Source organism: Coptis chinensis, chromosome 6, assembly GCF_015680905.1.
Source record: "Coptis chinensis isolate HL-2020 chromosome 6, ASM1568090v1, whole genome shotgun sequence".
NCBI classification, from domain to species: Eukaryota; Viridiplantae; Streptophyta; class Magnoliopsida; order Ranunculales; family Ranunculaceae; genus Coptis; species Coptis chinensis.
The window spans coordinates 16,824,376-16,838,625 of NC_141461.1; the positions used below are offsets into that span (position 1 = coordinate 16,824,376).

Genomic DNA, 14,250 nt, shown 5'->3' on the forward strand with positions numbered 1-14,250 from the left:
GTATAGCATTGTGATGTTGATTTCGAGAGTAAACAAATTTCGTTGTTGTGTAAGTTGTTATATTATTGCAACTTTTTTTTTTAATCATCTTTCTAATGATATATATTTTTGTTTATGTTGTGCATAAGTATATGCGCCTTCATGAAGAGGTCGAACTTTCTGCCTTGGGCATGGGTATAATTCTTTTGAACTTGTGTTATTCTGTGTTTGTTTACGTTAAAATCATTGATTGTTTGCTTTTTCCAGAAACAAGGTTATTTATTTTTACATTTAATATCATAGAATCAATCAATCGATCAATTGTGAAACAATCTTATTAGTCATCTTTGAAAACAGTTTGTAGGTGATGCGTGCATCATGCATGGATTTAAGGATAAGAAATGTCGTGTATATAAATTTAAGGTTAATTTGCTAGAGGGTTGATCACTTGATTGTGTTTTGAGTTTTGACACAAGGCACACTGCGCAGTAACGATTCGATTTATAATTTGCGTCCCTATTGGATGTGGTGTTTCTCTTGGTGAGCCTTACATCCGGTTCTAATTTGTTATTGGAAAATATGAAATTTTCTATATCCGGAAGCGTTAGGTGGTACCAATGTTTTTTTTCTGGTTTTAGATCAAAGGTCGTTTTACGTACATAGAAAGGCTAGTTCTTTAGAAAAATTATAGTCTCGAAAGTAAAAAGAACAATTCCTTTTAGGATATTAACATCCAATACTGAAAATGTATAACCCGGAAAAGTAATCTCTCGATAAAATCCATTTGAATGTCTAAAGATCTTGGATAAACGAGAACTAGCACACCATTTGTTGTCTCAATCTAAAGGGAAATTACCGGCCGGTTGAAGTAGTACGATTCCCATAAGTCCTTGTCCATGTCTTTGGTTCCACTTGAACCGATATGGCTGCCCCTTCTTGATTCTTTCTTCGATGGTGCTTTGCTCATATAGCATTGCTTTCGGTCATGCCAGTTAACCGGTTGGAGAGTTGCCGCATGTAAGGATGGAACCAAGAGATTGCAAAGAAGACAATTGAGCCGATCCATATATTCATGGACTGTTCTGGATCTGTGTGTGGAACCCCCAGGTCACCTTGGTAAGCATTTCCAAAGAACCTCTCCATTTTTTTCTACTTCCTCGTTTCTCACTTCACTCTCGTTTTCTGTACATACATGTTTTGTATTTGGTTTTATATTAGTTCACCTTACTGTCATGATGCTAATAATTGCCTTTGGATTTTTTTTACAGCAAGGCATATCTTATATGAGAAACAAGGAAAGATCAATGAAGCATACAAGAAGCTACAAGATGGTTGGCTAAACAACGGAGACAAGGTTCCTCTCTATACTAAGTGGCGTTGGCAACCCAAAGATTGTAACTTGCCCAGGTACACAAGCTTCACTCCTTTTTTTTATAAGTTTTTTTTTTGAAAAGCTAAATCATCATTATCATCCTTACATTTATCTCATATGGAAATCGAAAGCTAAATGTGTTACAAGAAAAACATGAATGTTGACTTCCCATAGATGGGCAAATTAGTCGGTCTCCTTAAATGTTGCACAAGTATACTAAAAGCATAAATGTACGTGGACAATTCGATCTGTCTAAAAAGCGAGTCAACAACTGGATACGTTTTTGATGAGCCTTTTATCATCCCGGAAACCTGATTCACGGATCAATCACTTTCGAGGCGATTACGTATTGGTTCAACGAAGTCCCCTTGCTTAATAGTGGCACGATAAAGAGCATTCTTTGCATCGGGCTGTTGGTTTCGATACTCTTGCAACTTTATCTATCTTGCAATGAGAATAGGCGATTGTCGCAGACCTCCCTCATGAAATATCGGAAGTGTGGATCACGGATACGGTCAAACTTAATTTGATCCGTCAAGCCCGACAAAAAGGCTAAAAAGAAGGATTTATCTTGGCATCCATATAGAGAGTTCATAAACTCGAGAGATGTGGGATCTTTCCAATCAATCAGAAGAATCTCGGGGCATCCACCACCTTTTGTTTAAGCAACACTCTATCCGGAGATATAATGCTCGTAGGGACGATTAGAAAATGAAGGTCTCATACGGGAAGAGATCATAGGTTGTGAGCGTTGAGACTGAATCAAGAAACAGATCCGCTGCTTTCTTAAAGTTTCTAGTAGACATGCAATACAACCCCTCGTACACCTTCAACCGGTTCTTCCTCTCCCAATCACCTCCCTCCTCAAACAATTTCTTAGCTTTGTCAATGCTTTTGGAGATGAGATCAAAATCCATGTAGAAAAAACCCAATTGTAATGTGTAAAACACTAGGTCCATCTTTTGCCCCACTGCTACTGTTTTACCTTTTGTTACCTTGAGCTGTTCCAATGCTTTTTCCTTGTCACTGATTCGGATATAGTACAAGGATTTAGCTAAGTGAGCTTCGCGAACTTCACTTTCACCGAAGTTCTCTTCAGCATCGGCAATTTTTTCATCCAGTTTCTTAAGTTCCTCCTCATTCTTCACCTTCATCGAAGCCAAAACACCTTCCTCCTTCTCCAACACACAATCACCAATCAAGTGTTCATACAAAGGTGCCATATCATCTGATTTAACCATGGTTAAAACTTCTTCTTTGAGTTGGACTTTCTCAATGTCAGGGATATCTGGGTGTGTTAAAGGGAATAGCTTGTTTGCTAATACTAGATGGGGTTCTTGGTTTCCTTCTTGTCCTTCCATTGTTAATTTGGAGTGGTCTTTTTTTTTGGCTTTGAGAGAAAAGGAAGGTAATTTTTATAAGTTTGACTGTGTTAATTTTCTAGTCTTATGTTTGAATGTTGAAATGGGAGATTTTGTTTCATTTATGAATTTATTAAACAAGTTGTATAGTATTTGATATAATGCATCTCCAGAAGTTGTATAGTATTTAACTGTGTTAATTAATCTCTGGTGTACAGTATATGATATATTTGCTAAACTGAAAGGTATATATACGGGAAGCCAGAAGTTCCAAAAGTGTCTCCAGAGATTGCTTCTGAAGTACACTCATAGCTCATAGATTTACAAAGAAATGGGGACTGGGATAAAACTGAAAGGTATATATAGAGCTTCTTTGTGCTGTTTTGATGTATCATGTGTATATTAGACTTTAATGACTTTGTTTCCTTAACAAAATGAATGAGGTTTTTTTTGTGATATTCCGGTTAGGGAAAAACAGTGAAGAGAATTATTAGAACATTATAATCATGACAAAGATAAAAGCGATGAAGAGAATTATTAGAACATTATAATCATGACAAAGATAATCTGTTTATATGTTCGAGGTTATGAGAGTCTCAAGGAATAAGCCCTTAATAAACATTTGATGGTTGATTTTATTTTATACTTTTGTGGCTATAAATTGAACATGTGTTGGCTGGTCTTCCCCATGTTGGACGATTTATATGTTATATATGCACCTAAGACTCTAAGGCATCATGAATATCCTAATGAATATACCCCTTATTAAACAATTAAGTGGCTTTATTTTCTACTTTCCGTTGGGTCAACATGATCTGCAAAGCTGATCCACTGCTTTACCCATCCATTTAATACAACTAGAGGTGTTGTTTCAAGAAATTAACTACATCGCGTAGCATTTTTGTGCATTTTCGGGTTGTGCGGGGGCTCACAGTCTAACATTGTAGACCAGTATTGCAAGGAGGGAGCTTCTCGCCATCTCTCAATGGCTGATATAGTGACTCCAAGTTTGAAGGAGGTTACTAGGTGGTGTGAGTTAGGACATAGTAGGTAATGTCTATATTAACATGGTACACTTGATAGTCTTGAAACTTCATGATCCAATTTCTTCTAATTTTAACTTGGTAGTTGCATCTCAAAAGTTCCCCAAGAGATTTGGGAACTCTCAAATAAGGTTTTTGTGAGGTGTCATAAAACAAAGGTTCAAGAAAAAATCGGTTTAAATGAAATCCTCGATACAAGTTATGGTCCTTCATTGCACGGATTAGTAGCAACGAAATGGGGATTAGATGTGACATTGACCGATAACTCAACCAGATCATAGGCAGAGTAACACTTGTTTCAAAGAGTAATATCCGAGTTGATAATTTTTTGCTATCTATATATTGGTGTATATTATTGTATTCAAAGTATGTTTTAATCGGCAATTCCTTTTAAAATTGCATTAATAGTAAAATTTTATGATCTTGGAGGCTTGGTTTGAGCATAGTTTGGGACATATATATATAGAATTTGGGAATATGAATAACCTCAAAAATTATTAGAATGACCGGTTTGTCCCGTTATTTTGTTCTATTTTTATCTTTTTTTATTGAAAGATGTCTTTATCTTCCCGTGAATAGAACCTCTTTGTTATTCTATGCCTCTAATGAAGTGCCCTACTCTATATACCTCCATCATATATGGCTTCATTTTCTTTTCTTCCCAGATTGGATCACTTCTTGCCATATAGACACTAATTAAATTACCGATGTTTTTTCAATTCCCACGACGTCTCCATGGTAAAGATACAATCACAGCCTTAAATTATTTCCCTTTCCCTTTTTGAGTCAGTGTTGGTTGTGCAAAATTTTAGACTTCAAGGGTGACTAACTGACTATCCTCCACTTTGTTAAGCCTTAGTGTTGAGTTTAGGCATGTACTAATTACTGGCTTTCCAGTTCGATTTATTTGCATGTTATTGTGTCAGTTGTTAGTGTCTGAAATCCTTACTCCGTGAATGTTTTGTTTGCTCTACAGAGTTTGGTCGAAGAAAATGGGCAAGATTGGTCACAAGACATAATTTCTGCCATCTTTCTCATAGTAATGGAGGTTTCATATCTCACATATTCTATTAAGGTAACATATATGTTTCCATATAGCGAATGTCATTGTAGAGTCAACCTTGTGTATGTGTATTTCTTATGCATTTCGTCTGCCCATCTTTCTTTTGCATCTTAATATCTTATCATTTGCAAGCTTAGTTCTCTACTTAATATCTTATCATTTGCAAGCTTAGTTATATTAAATATGGGGTTCCTGAATGGAAGTGGGTAGTTTGTTGTAGAAAAAGGATTCTCTTGTTGGAGCTGAATTGGATATTTTAATATTGAATTAATCTTTGGTGCTAATATAATGATAGTACTCATGGGTTGGAGTCAATGATAGGACAATATGCCAAGGCTTTAGATATGACACACGAAATTTCCTTACACTTACAGAATGATTACTCAAGGGTATTTAGGTTTCTTAATTAAGTGGTCGGATAGCCTTAAATATGTTTTGGTTTGCAAAAAGACAAATGTGTAGTTCTTGGGTTAGTTAGAAATCGATACCCTCTTGAACTTGCTCTTGGGGGGGGTGTTTGTTTAATATATTTTCTTAGCTTATGTAGATATTGTATCTTGTTGCATGCAACTTCTTGTACATAGTATCTTGTTCTTGCTTCTTTGGACCATCTTCACATTAGTTAACTCTGTCATTTCTTTTATATTCACGGAAGTGACTAGCAAATGCATCCAAGAGCCATTATGCCGTTTTCATAACGGCTATTCCCCTTTTTTTCTCGATAACTAATGAAATTTGTGTACTTAGGTGGCTTCCGCTTGATGTTGCAAGGATATGAGGAAGCCATTGGCTTGAACCGTTGCTCTCACCCGTTCTAGTTTCGGACATCTTGACATTTGCAATCTTTGTCAAATAATCCTTCCTTTCCTCTCTTGAATGTGGTTAATATAGCAAGGTATTTCACAGACTTTCACATTTACCTTCGATATAGATATGTCCGCTAAAAGTGGCTTAAAAATTGGTCTGCAGATTTATTTGTACCTAAGTTTCTTTCTGAATGGGCACACACATAATACACCTTGAACTATAAGCATAAAACCTTGGCTGAGTTTTACTGGTTAAAGATTTTGTTGAATTTGTCTATGCAGAGTGTGGGTTGCAATCCTTTACCTCCTGTGAAGTGATGTTTGTGATGTCTGTCTAGAGAGCATGCAATGTAGTAGGGAAGGTATTTGTTATATTCTCTCCTGTCATCTTATTACTAATCCCTCCTTTTGTTGCTATTTATTCACCTAGCTCCTTCTACATGTTTGAGATTAGCAAGAATACCATTATGTATTGAAACTATACAACTAGAACCTATATGCCTATTATGTTGTCATGGGACTAGTATTTTGGTTGTGTTGTGATTATTAGGGGTTGGTTTTGTGTTGGGTTCTTTTTCAGAAACTAAAATGCAAGTACTCATGGGTTAAGTTGGAGTATAATGGTGACAATATGCGAGGCTTTAGATATGATGCAGAAGTTTTCTTACTCTTACAAGAATGATTGCTCAAGGGTAGGTAAGTGGTCTTAAAACAGTTTTTGCTTTGGCGTTTACCCAAATTGTATTGCCTATTGAGAGGTTGTTGCTTGTTACCATTTTTTTCGATTCTCTCTTAAATTCTTTTTGAGGCCAAAAGCTATCCTTTGTGCAAAATGTTTTTGCTTTGCAACGTGGAGCCTTTTAAATGTGCTCTCGCTTCATTTCCTACTTAAACAAATCATTCTCTTTACTTGAAGATAATATGGAGGAATGTTGAAAGGCTAGATTATGAAGCGTGACTTTGCTTTCGTTTATGTTTGTTTATATATGTCGTTGAAATGAATCAAGGAAGGAAGTAGGAAAAAACTTCTTTAGCTTTAGTTTTTATGTTTATGTAAATTGGGATTTGGGTGGATTGGAGGCTTTGTTTCTATGTAAATTGGGATTTGGATTGGTGGATTTGTTTCTATAAAGTTTAATTGGTTGGTTTTTCTTGTTATTCTTTTGTTGTTGTGGAGTGTGATATATTATGTAAGATGGAATAATCAGATCTGGGGCTAGAGCTATAAGTGCAGGGTGGAAACAATTTGATCCCAGAAATTATTTTTTTTTTCCAGGTTTACAATTTAGTAACGGATATATCCGTGATATACCAAATCATTTTTCCCGCTAATTATTAGAAATGTAACAAATGCATCCGTTAGTGACTACAGCCCGCTAAACTTTACTCACATTTATATCCGTTATAAACGACTAATTTGATTGACATTTATCTGTTACAAATATTTATAGTAACGGATATATCCGTTAGTAAAATTAATTTTAGTAACGGATATATCCGTTAGTAATTTTTGCCTAAGTGACTGTAACACCCCAGAGCTAACGAATATAAGCGTTAGTAAAAATATAAGTAACAGTTATAACTGTTGGTAAACGCCTCTTTTGGTGTAGTGCACGAAGTATGAAGCTCCCCCATGGGACTTCACTTTTATAGGACCACACCAAGTCTGTGTACACTAGTTCAAGGACATTGTTCTTTCTGTGAGACGGGAATCTTTGGAAAGACACCCTGTGTTGTTTTCCTACCAAACAGTGAGTACATGTATTTAAATGTGTACCTTTGATGTCTGGCAAGGCCTTTTGCTTAGCAAGAACTTCCATCCATTTTATGCCCATATGACCACGGTCTCTTGTGCCCGCGCCTCGGAGGAAGCTTCTTCTTAACACAAACTAGCCTGTTTTTGTAAAGAGAGTAAGTTTTTCTTCCAGCTGGGTACAATGGAACCTCTGCTCAGTTTCCATACCCCGTTACCAAACGAGTTTACAAAGCCATCGTCATCTAACTTCCTAGCCGAAATTAGGCTTAGCCGTATGTCAGGGACATGTCTTACATCCTTGAGTGTCAAGGTGTAGCCGACATTAGTTTCTACATGAACATCTCCAATATCTACAATCTTCAAGACACCACTGTTACCCATCTTCACTTCATCATATTCACCACAGCTGTAGGTAGTGAAGAATTCCCTGTGTGGTGTGACGTGATAGGATGCTCCTGTATCTATCACCCACTCTGTATCCTGGCACGAGATACTAAGACAACACACACCATAATCTGATACAATTCCCACTAGGTCGTCGACTAGTGCGGTAGTATCTCTGTCTGTGTTTCCGTTCCTCTGCACCATGTCTTCATGTACACAGTTATTCTTCTCATCCCTCTTTAGTGTTTTGCACTTATATCTGAAGTGACCCTTGGTGTCACAATAATAACATTGCCTCTTTGCCATAGGAGTTCTAGCTTCACCCCTAGATTTACTTCTGTCATCACCTCTAGAACGAGATGGTTTTCTGTATCTACCTCTCCCCCATTTCTCTGTGACAAAGATCTCTGAGCGAGAGGAGCTGCCTTTTGAACTCCTTCTAGTCTCCTCATTCAACAAAGACGCGGTAGCCATCTCCATGGTAACGATTCCATCCTTGGCTGCTCCGTGTAGAGAGACTGCTAATGTCTCCCAACTTTCGGGTAGATAGCCTAATAGAAACAAAGCCTCAACTTCATCTCCCAAATTAATCTTCATCAAATGCATCTGATTGATGGTATTCTGTACGTCGTTAAGATGCTCAAACATTGAAGAACCTTCTTGGTACTTCGTGTTGGCAAACTTCTTAACGACTAGCACTTTGTTTCTGCCCGACTTCCTCTCATAACGGTCTTTGAGTTTCTTCCACAAGCTAAAAGCTGTAGTCTCTTGGGATACATGGTGAAAGACACTGTCGTCAATCCACTGTCGAATGTACCCAATTGCTTTTCTGTCAAGCTTGCTCCACTCAGCCGCAGCAACCGTTTTCGGTCTTTCTCCTCCATTCTCAATAGGTTGTGCCAAGTCCTTGCAATAAAGCAAGTCTTCCATCTTGGCTTTCCAAATGGTGTAGTTCTTCCTATTCAAACTCGTCATGTGAGTGTTCATGGAATGGTCCATTTCTACAAATTATTTAAACTCAAATCTTCTCTCAAGAATTTTGTCAAACACATTCCGACCAAGATTTGGATAACATCCTAGGCTAATCTAACCAAGGCTCTGATACCACTTGTTGGGGTTTATACCAATACCAATCGTTTCCCCCACTACACAGATAACTTGTATTTGAATAATTCAACTTCAATTAACAATCTAAATATTCCCTACAACCAAACTAACATGCCCAACTCGCTAAACAACTATTAACAACAGATAATAATGTAAAATAGTAAAAGCAAACCACAACACAAAGATATACCGTGGTTAGGCCAATAGTGCCTACTTCCACAAGAGCTAGTCTTTTATAAAGTGGGAAGGAAGATTACAATCACTCCTTGCAGTCTCTTACCTTACTAGATCACTCTTATCTCTTTACAGGGTTGTCTCTTTATAAATGTTATCTCTCAATCTTGATAGCTTTCAAGATTGGGTTTTCTCTGACTTTTGTGCTGCCTCTCGTGTGTTTGGTTTTGCCAAAAAACCAAACATATAGTGCAAAACTCGTGGTTCCGCAAAAATAGAATCCTGCCAAAATAGGCATGGGTGCGGGGCGTGCTCTTGCCTTGGACGATGTCCAGGCGCTTGAGCGCGTGGCGCGCTCTTGCCTTGGACGATGTCCAGGCACTTTAGCGCGGGGCGCGCTTTAGAATGGCTTGTGGAGGGCGCGAAGCGCGCTCTATCTTCTCCACACAAGCTGAACTGATTTCTCTCCTTCTCCTCATGTGAGGGATAACTCCAACAATAACAACACTACGTAGAAGCTAAGTATTGAATGCTCGTTAATTTATTAATTGAAGTTTTTTTTTTTCTTGGTAAGTTGGAAATCTATTAAAATGCATAAAAATAAAAAGTACAAAAGATTAGAGGGAGCAACAACCTGCTCCCTTCTAAGGATCATGCTAAAAAACACACTAGCTATTCCCATTTATAAGAACGGGGTAGAGACAATCACTCAAACCTAAAGAACCTCTGGAAAGGCGCTTCGTATCTTTGTAATCAAGAAGGTTTGCCATCAGTAATGATTACTGCATTGTCTGGAAAAGCAACTCCTATTTTTTATTGCAAATCTGCAGTGCCATTGCCTTCTCATCAAATAGTTGTAATCTTCCATCCTTGCAGCTTGTTCAAACAGTCATTCCATCTTGCTTGTAAACTGCCAAGAGAGTTGGTTAGTACTAAAAGTAGTAGCTGCAGCTTCAAAATCAATCTCCACCCACAAGTTCAGCCACCACTCTCTCTATACCTTCAAGTATGGCCTAACATTTAGCTTTGAAGTTAGTTCCCACACCTATGTTTTTGGCCATAGTCAATTTAAATTCTCCCATATGTCCTCGATATGCCACTCCAATGCCAGATAGACCTGGGCTGCCACAAGTAGGTCCATATGTATTGAGTTTGATGATATTAGGGGCTAGAGGGATCCAACAACATTGCTTAACTTTAGGTGCACTCTTAGGTCTATGATTAACATTCCAATAACTCAGAATGCCACTCTCATGAGGTGAGTTGAAGCTTATCCCTTTTGACAGATTACCAGTTATCCTTACTTGTGTTCTGACATAAAGTTTGCATTCCCACAATTTTGGCTTCTTGTTATCAAAGTGAGCTCGCTTGTCACAGACCAAATTTCCAGAAAATTTAAAATAAGAAAATATCCACACCCTATTCCATCTTCTGAAAACCCATGATGAAACGAAATCCTAATAACCCATTACTAAACACGATATAGGAAAATGAGATCAAATTAAAACCAAAAGAACAACTTTTAATGTACGAATTCAAGAATTACTAATAAACTCTATTACATCTGTTTCAAATCAAGACTTTATACTTTATAAAACTTATACCAGTAAGACTCCAAGAGTGAATCCAAATCAAGCGTTTTCATCCACTGCATTCTACCATCTATGTTTCCAAGAACACACCCACATTGCAAAAGAAAGCAAACATGGGTCAGCAAATTGAATTTGCTGGTATGAGTAAGGCTAAAATAACATATACAGTACTACATTCAATCTTTCAAATTAATAAATATAACGTTACCAACCATTTCAACTTGGAAAACATGATAGTTCCATTTTTCAAAATGGCATATAGTTTCTTCCCAAGTAAGATATCAATTCCCTTATCTAGTAAATTAATTTAATTAACATCTTACCTATATCCGCTTACGTGATAGGGTATGATAACGTCCCTGCATAAGATGTTAATAAGTCCTACCCTCCTGCAAAACAAAGTTAGGTTTTCCAAACATAAACATTTAATTCATACCTCTACTTCACTCTCACAACAACCATGAGAATACACAATCTGACATAATATATATCACCAATATTAACATTCATGTCACATTCTTTAGTAAGAAATTATATGTATCATATAATAATACACAACCAATCATATCCAACAACTCACTATTACATAAAGCCAATATTTTACTTAAACCACTCGTCTACTTATGAGAACGGGGAAAATATCACAACCAAGGAGTACATTCAGCCCTTGTGAGTATCAACTCACACAAACTACGTATATATTTTTCATAAGAAATCATGTACATCATAATACATAAATATTCATATGCAATAAATCTATCACATGTAAAATCAATATTTTACTTTGCTTATTAATTATCTTGTTGACTCATTTATTAAAAAACACAGCCCAACCTTTAGTTCCTACTCCACGATTTGCACTTCACACATTTGCCAAATCACACATATTTGTGTGCCTCACTCACACCGAGTACCACTACAAGACATATGTCCCAAATGGGGATATCGCCTCCAGGAAACATATTTTCATCTTGTAAACTCGTAACTTGTGAGTCACAGCCATCTCTGGGCTTTCCATACACATAATCATAAAGCCTCTTTTGGGTATAATAAAATATCAGGCCATTCATGGCACATTCAATGAATACCTTGGGTCATTCCCGCCACATTCAAGGAATACCCATCATAACACTAACAGGTCATTCATGGCATATTCAATGAATACCTTAGGTCATTCCCGCCACATTCAAGGAATCCAGACCTATATTCTCGTACACTCAAGGAATACAGCCTACCCACAAGGCGAATGCATTAGTTCCTCTCTAAGGTGGCTATTCACATGACATCATTAGTCATAAATATTTTTTTTTATCAAAAAGGCGTGGAGAGATCTAACAATGTGGGCGCGCCTTACACCAAATAGAGAAAAACATCTTTTTTCTCTACATGAGCAGAATAGTGTTGTTTTGTATTGTAATAGTCAGAGTGCTATTCATTCGGCGAAGAACCAAGTTCATCATGCTCGGACCAAGCATATTGATGTCCGTTATCACTTTATATGGGATGTCGTTGAGGATGATGATGTAGTACTCGAGAAAATGGACACCCATGACAATCCTGTTGATATGTTGACAAAGGTTGTCATCGGAGTTAAGTTCCAACACTGTTTGGACTTGCTCCAAATCCTACATGCTTGAAAGAGCTCTTTGTGGGCATGGCCCTTCGGGGCGGTTGACTGCGAGTTTCGTATGGATGTGTTCGGCTCGGTTTTATGTGTTAAAACCTCACCGAGGTGGAGAATGTAGAGAAAAAAAAAATGTTTTTCTCTATTTCGTGTAAGGCGCGCCCGCGCCTTATGTATGCCTGAACAAGGGCGCACACGCGCTCATGTCTTTGGCGACTTCTAGTGTTTTACACGCGCACGCGCTTGACAAGGGGGCGCCCGCGCTCCACCGTATTTCAGCAAGATACGACTTGTTTTAGAAGTTATTTTTTGAAACAGTATAAATATAGGTTTTTTCTGGAAAAACCTAACCTAACCAAAACCAAGAAAGAAAGTGATTATAAGGGAGCAATTCTTTGTGAGTTGAGTGTTCATTCTTGATAAACATGTAAATCCTATATTATTATTCTCAATTTTATATTAGTTAGTCTAATTAATTGATTACTTTTATATAATAAAGTGTGTTTCCGGTGAATTTGCAGAAAATAGGTGTAATACATTAAAATGACGTAAAGGTTGCAGCATTGGTATCAAGGTTAGAACTCGAGTAAATGTGGTTGTGCAACTGCATATTTATATATCATAATCTTGAAGCTGCATGGTGTGCTGGCTTTGGGAGTTTGGTGGAGTGAAATATATATTAAATGGTTTGGGGTCAAAATATTCAAGATTAGGCTTAAAGCATCAGGAAGTGAAGAAGTAAAGCCCAAGGAAGTTTGGATGAGCACGTGACCAACAAGGGTGTGGACCAAGTCATAAGCTCAGAGTCACATGACTAAAGACTAAAGAAGGTGTAGATTTGTTTGATTAGAATCATTAGACTATGGGCCGAATATTGATCCAAAATGACCCATGTCCAAGAACTATTCTATCAGCCCATGTGCACCCAAGGCATTAAAGTCCACACTCACCAAATCAATATGCTATGAACCCAGCTACTTGGACCACCTGATCAGCCTCCACCCTTCGTGTCTCACACTTAGAAACAGAACCCAAAAGCTCCTCTAATTCCTGCTGCAGAAATCTAAACCCAAACACGCACCCAAGCTCCAAAACTAAACAAGACAATCTATCAATGCTTCTATGAATCCGCATACCACCAAATCATAGGACCAATCCCATGTTTTCATTCCAACTGAAACCGAACAAGAAAAGAACCGACTTCGCTCTTTCCGATTCGATCGCCCAATTACCGAAACTTTTGCCACCGAATAAAATCTTTCAATTCAAATCAAACACTGCTCGAACCAAACCTCTATATATACAAGGGGAAACAAAGAGAAGGGAGTGCTCCAGAATATCCAAAAGACAGAACAGAACACCGAAGAATGGAGAACCGAAGAGCGAGAATTGGAGGGAGAAGAAGTAAGGCGAAGCGGAACTTGCTGTCGACATGAGTTTTTCCTCACCCTACTTTATTTTCAGTTCGATTATTATGTGCAACTAAACTATTAGCTAGGGCTAAGATGAAGCCCTAGCCTTGATGTTATTATTTTGAGTTTGGGTTTTGATGATTTCACTTAAATGTTAAGCGATTAATCTTAAGTTCAATATATTTTACGATTGATAGTAGTTTATTCTTTCACTTTGTATGTCATGCATCTTTAGTCGTTTTTGAATATATATTGTTATTGATCAAAGCTTGATTTAATTGCAAATATTAAATTTAGATATTATTAGTGCGTAAAAGAGCGAAAGTAATCTTTTACGTTTAATCTTTAGTGCTGAATTTTGAAAGATGCTTTTATGTAAAAATAGTATTGTTACGATAAAATCCTGAGAAACACTGAATTCTCATTCGGATGTTTCTCGTATTAATTTGAAACATTGAAACCTAATCTTAAAATATTTACTAAAATGTTTAGTGGCGGAATCTAAAATCCTAGTATTTCTCTCCAATCGTTCGTTTAATTTCAATTGTTTAATTTATTATTTTCGTAAACGTATTTA

At 37.2% G+C, this 14,250-nt stretch overlaps 2 long non-coding RNA genes and 1 pseudogene across 3 annotated transcripts; 2 read left to right on the forward strand and 1 right to left on the reverse strand.

The window, feature by feature from the left end:
• Window positions 1–973: 973 nt before the first annotated feature.
• LOC147491801 (uncharacterized) lies at window positions 974–3,070 on the forward strand. Of its 2 annotated transcripts, none has more exons than XR_015198500.1 (3): window positions 974–1,095; window positions 1,248–1,386; window positions 2,958–3,070. It is a non-coding gene; the product is annotated as an uncharacterized LOC147491801 (long non-coding RNA). The 2 variants fall into 2 exon arrangements; XR_015198501.1 differs by having other exon boundaries at window positions 2,931–3,064.
• Window positions 2,041–2,772, reverse strand: LOC147491802 (26S proteasome non-ATPase regulatory subunit 6 homolog pseudogene; annotated as a pseudogene).
• Window positions 3,071–3,640: 570 nt separating the features above from the next.
• Window positions 3,641–5,629, forward strand: LOC147491803 (uncharacterized). The gene is made up of 3 exons (XR_015198400.1): window positions 3,641–3,762; window positions 4,732–4,830; window positions 5,566–5,629. It is a non-coding gene; the product is annotated as an uncharacterized LOC147491803 (long non-coding RNA).
• Window positions 5,630–14,250: the final 8,621 nt, after the last annotated feature.